This window comes from Triticum dicoccoides, chromosome 7B, assembly GCF_002162155.2.
Source record: "Triticum dicoccoides isolate Atlit2015 ecotype Zavitan chromosome 7B, WEW_v2.0, whole genome shotgun sequence".
In the NCBI taxonomy this organism is placed as follows: Eukaryota; Viridiplantae; Streptophyta; class Magnoliopsida; order Poales; family Poaceae; genus Triticum; species Triticum dicoccoides.
The window spans coordinates 194,893,569-194,898,877 of record NC_041393.1 but is presented as its reverse complement, the minus strand read 5'-3'; the positions used below and the strand labels follow the sequence as shown (position 1 = coordinate 194,898,877).

General features: G+C 39.2%; 1 long non-coding RNA gene across 12 annotated transcripts in view; it reads right to left on the bottom strand.

Moving 5' to 3' along the window:
• Positions 1-348: 348 nt before the first annotated feature.
• LOC119341546 overlaps positions 349-5,309 on the bottom strand; it is a 6,639-nt gene continuing 1,678 nt past the window's right edge. For 2 of the 12 annotated variants that reach the window (XR_005165152.1, XR_005165156.1), the window contains exons 5-10: positions 5,202-5,261; positions 2,568-5,100; positions 2,261-2,313; positions 1,815-1,894; positions 1,508-1,666; positions 349-1,302 (exon numbers count right to left, since the gene is read on the bottom strand). This is a non-coding gene — a long non-coding RNA (uncharacterized LOC119341546). The remainder of the gene's footprint in view (positions 1,303-1,507; positions 1,667-1,814; positions 1,895-2,260; positions 2,314-2,567; positions 5,101-5,201; positions 5,262-5,309) is intronic. The other 10 variants (XR_005165158.1, XR_005165161.1, XR_005165157.1 and 7 more) reach the window with 10 other exon arrangements.

Below are 5,309 nucleotides of genomic sequence, written 5' to 3'. Positions count from 1 at the left end.
TACAGAGAATTATTTTTTGTTCAATCAACTTCAACCTATCACAGTTGTTGTCTTGTAGGACCTTGTGGTAAAAGGCTTTCATGCATTTAAAGCTTCATTTGCCAATTGATGTTCAACTTCTTTGAGTTTTCCATACACATAGACATATATTGATTTCTTTGGAAGTCCATTGCTTAGTTGGTGCTAAGATGCATAGAACTGAATGGTTGCGTCGAGACCAACTGTCCTTGCCTTATGGGTGGAGTACAGTGCATTTAGAAGGCCCATATGTTGCGTCATAGCATCGAGAAGTACTTTTGTTGGGATCTTTTCCATCACGGTGCACCGACAACAAAGAGGAACACATCGTAAGCAAGCATTGTTTATTAGATAACAAGAAAATTGAGAATAACAAAGGTTTGAGGTTGCCTATAAAATAGAGGAAGACATTGTAAGCAAGTGCGGTACAATAAATTAGTAAAACTCCTTGACTCCATCAGTTGAATAATATACCCAGATACTTTCATTAAGATCTTGATTTGGTTCAGAACAAATGGGTTCTATTCCTTCCAAATTGATGAAGACAACATCATTCTTGAAGAAGATGAGTACCAAAACATGGCTCCTGGATCTGTAGGTGTGAATTGCTCATACCAGTGACAATCTGGGAGAAAAACACTTCAGGATATAACTGGATTATGTCAAAACAATAGAAATTCTCCGTCTCTTTCGATGAGATGCATGGATAAGGGTAACATAGACTTGAGTGTAGAATCTGTCATATAGTGAGCTCACCCATCATTCAAATATTTAGAAATTATAGCATTAAGCCAAAATACAATTATCCTACTTCAGCTAAGAACTTCATGACAGATTGGGTAGAATAGTAATAACAGATAACAGATAAGGAAGACAGAAAAGTGAAGCGAATATTGACAAACAAAGCAAGGCAGAAATAATCAATAGCAAGAATGGAAGACACATGGATAGCACAAGGAAATATACATGGGTACCATGTTCAGACATAGCACTATATATTACATTGCATGGCAGCATGATAGCCCAAAATAAAGTTATGAGCTCATTTCACGATAGCTTATTTACATTAGTTTTAGCAAGCAAGCTATATAGGCAGCCATACATCATATGGATAGTCCTGGTCTGTGGTTCAGTTCTTTATCTCCTGCTGGTAGGCAAGACCTAGCATACAAACCACTGGATGCATGATTCCTTCTAGTTTTAGAAACCAAGTATCTAGTTTTTGTTTATTCCTTCGTTTTGAAGCACCAGAATCATACCTCCTTTCCGGATGCATGATTCCTTCTGTTTAATAAGACAAACATAATCTGAATCAATTCAAACTCTGAGAATTATAGCTATAAGAAAATAGAGAAGGACTTCATCCAGATGTAAGATTTTGAATTTTTCGTTTAACAAAAAAGTAGCCTACTGCCTACTGCGTACACTAACAAATAAAGTAGGGCCTGGACGCTTTATCTACAAGAACCATGGGCTGACAAGAACTTACCCTAGCAAGGGAAGGGATGATGTGCGCTAGGGCGTGGCCGGTCGGCGGCCACATAGTCGCGTACATGGCGTCGCCCTGCCTGCTCGATGCCTCTGTGGCTCTGGCTCTGCCGCCGTCGACCAGGCACTCAACCGCCGTCGACCTCTACTGCCCTTTCGACTGCGTGCGATCGAATCGGAATGAGAGTTACGGAAGCAAAACGGGCTGCGGAAGCTATGTGCGTTTGTGCCTGGGATCGCTAGAATGGGCTGCCTGAGATTGCGTTTTGACTGGGCCATTTTTTCCACATATATGTTATAGATGTTACCTGCTGGACTGGGGGCCCCCAAATTTTTGGGGCCCTGTGCGATCAGCCAATTTGGCCTTCCTCATCAACGGGCCTGCAAACTAGCAAGTGGCATAACATGAGAAAAACCATAAATTATATACAGTTCATAAGGATTTGAAAAGAAAATTAAATGTCTCCACTGCAAGTTCCAGTTTGCAGGAGAAAGCATGCCCTAACCCAGACAAATGTACAAATCACTACATTTACACATACGTGATGCTAAACCTAAAGCTGAGTGCAATCTACAAGTTATATCATAACCTATATAGATGAGCAGGAAAGAATAAAAGTTCAGTAAAGAGGAGCCAAATCACTGAATAGGTATGTATTGTTATACCCAAAAGATTAGCCTGAAGCGAGGCAAGATCAGTAATAACCTAGGCTGGATTTGTAAGAACATAGAGTGCATGTACATTTAATCATACCTTCCTTCCAATGTTTGCATTTGGTCCTCAAATCCATTTATGCAGTACTGTACCTAAAGCATACTACCAAATATAAGAAAGCTAGATCTTTCGTCATATTTACATGGGATTTTGCAAAACATTGAGCTCAGACCAGATTATAGCAAGAATATGGTATGCATTACACATCAAGAAGCTATTTTGCATCAACTAAGGTACTCACTGCTCTAGAGCCCAACTAAGCAATGCAGCAACTAATCCTAAATCAATTTGCAAAAAAGGTGTCTGCTCAGCTACTTGGCATGCAACCATAAAGTAGTAAACTCACCAGTGACAAAAGAGCAACGCAGGTTTTAGGGAGCGTCACCTGCTGCTCGTCATGCATCATCTTCATTGGATAGTTTTTTTCCAAAACGTTGTATCATGGAGCTGGAAGATAGCAAGAACAAACATAAAACTCAGTTAATGAAGAGTGCATTTCCAGTAGATTGATACCTAGTGTAGAAATACCACCATTTCTCTTGTTTTCAAGGTTAACCTGATATGATATTCCAAGCATATTTTAGGCAATGGAAAACATGGCAACAGTTGTACCAGTTATCTATAATCAAACCCATATTAGTGAAAGTAGGCGCTCCATCTATTGTAGCAGTTCTCTATCATTAAACCCATATAGGTGAAAGTAGGTGTTCCATTATCTTTGTAGTATACAATTCAGCCATTTGTCTTGGAACACCAAGTCTAAACAATCTATGAAGCTCTTGTACATGTGCAAATGCAAATTTTGAATTTTTGGAAAAATCATTTGGTTGTATGGTTTACTCGCACTATAACCCTGGAAAATAAGATCATAATCAGATAGAAAATTGACTACGCCACCACATTACTTGCTGAAACTTGTTTCCATCTATTCCAGACACCATCGACAACCACCTAAAAATATGAAACTGCATCAATAATGAACAAAAAAAGCTCCAGTGAAAGAAAGAGGAAATTCTTACTAAATAAGCGAGCATTCTCAAATCCTGTTTAGTAGATATATTAGAACGATAACTGAGAAATAGCAGCAGATAGTTAGAAGGAAACAACAGTAGATTTATCAGCAAATAATCTCCAAGCACCTAAACCTTTAACATAACCAATGTCTTGAGCCTCAAGAATTATTTTTGCAAAAAGTAGTGACAACTGTTCCATGGAATAAACCATCTCCATATCACACTAAGAGAGCTATTAGTTTTGGAATTCCTATTTCTCTTCCAGAACACGTTGGGAGAAAAACAAAACCGTTTTTCCTCTTTTGGAACACACAGGAATAAAGTCGGAGAATGTGCCACACTATCGTGGAAGAATTTATGGTTGACTAAGAACCAACAACTCGTAGAAAAAGCATAGGATGTCGAAAGCTTGTTATTTTAGAGCAATTCATGTAATAATTTGGAAATATTGCCATGGAACAGAGCAAGGCGAGCCGAGACTCGCACGCGGCGACGCGCGACTACACGCGACGGCCCAGAAGTCAAGGAATCCATAAACCAAATGCAGCAGTGAACCTACCAACCATGCAGTGAACTTATACCACCACACCAATTGTACCATAGAAAACACTGCCTTCCCATGGTCAAGCATAATACATCAGCCCACTCATGTTTCTGACTTGAAATCAGCCAAATCAAAGCTAGTACATACCATTCCCTAAAAAAAACCTAGTACATACCAAAATCACAAATATTAATTATGTGGCGGACACTAAACTGAGTGAGATATGTGAAATATATGTCACCAGTAAAACATACCAAAAAAATAAAATAAAAAATAAGCACCCACATAAGTGTCATCGGTGATACACGTGTCCAGCTAAACATTTGAAAACTGTGAAACTCAAATGCTGAAACATATGCAATACACGTGACCAGACCACAAATATTTAAACATGCAAAATTGAAGTAGGCACAACAAAGAGTAGTAGGGTGAAATACACGTGTTTAGTGTAGTAGCCAGAGAATGTGAAACTGAAACAGAATAATTGAGAGTAATAGGGGGTTCAGGTGAGCAAGCGCAAACCTTGGTAAGTAGAGCAGCAGACGAAAAGCACTTGGCAAACAAGGTGACGAGAGCACAGAAAGTAACCTACAATCCAGTTGAACGAAGAACCTACCAGCATGTTATAGACGAAATCAGTGGGCTACAAGGGGAAAAATAAACCATGAGAAGATGCATAAAAACAACAAGCTGGTAACCCATATAGCAAGCATGTCTACTGCCATCGTCCATATAATTAGGCAGGAGCAACCATTGGGTGGCGCACACATTAACAATGAGCAGATGGTGTTATTAAGACAAGCCTAATACATGAATGTTCCACAGGACCAGCGTATCATATGCTTCACAGTTTTTTGAAATAAATTTTGAGAAAACACATAGTAAAAATGGATAATCCACCGTGTACCAAAATTCAAACATGTACTGGGCTGCGAAGCTGCAAAAAAGATTATATCAAACTAAACATCAAGCCCGAGACTCTTTTTAGCCCAAAACTATTTTACCATGAAACTTCAGAACTAATGAAACTGGCAATGAGTACGAAGACTTCCATATCTAAAGAATATAAGCATATAATTAGTTGCATGAACACACGACACAAGGCTTATAAGGCATGATTGTGTCTGAAACCAAGATCAACCACACTGGAAATAAAATCAACAACCATGATCACCTCTTAAACCCATCGACTCAAAAGCACAAAGAAATCAATCACAAGAAGAGATCTATTTACCTTCTCAATCCATCAGGACCTGACCAACCTATATACTACAGACCCTCATCACAAGAACATCTTACGTGTAAAATCTTGTCGTGCGTAGCTGCAAAAACAAAGATTTCTGCTTGTCAGTGGCCATTTAGCTCATCCAAACAAAACAAAAGTATGAACCATGGTCTTGGGGACGCAGGAGGGGTCTCACACAATTCGATTAGCTCAGCCTCATAGCTGCAACCACCCACCAGAACCATCAGAACCCCACACCTGATAAATTGTTTGCCTTAAACACGCATGTACACCAGATACATGGGG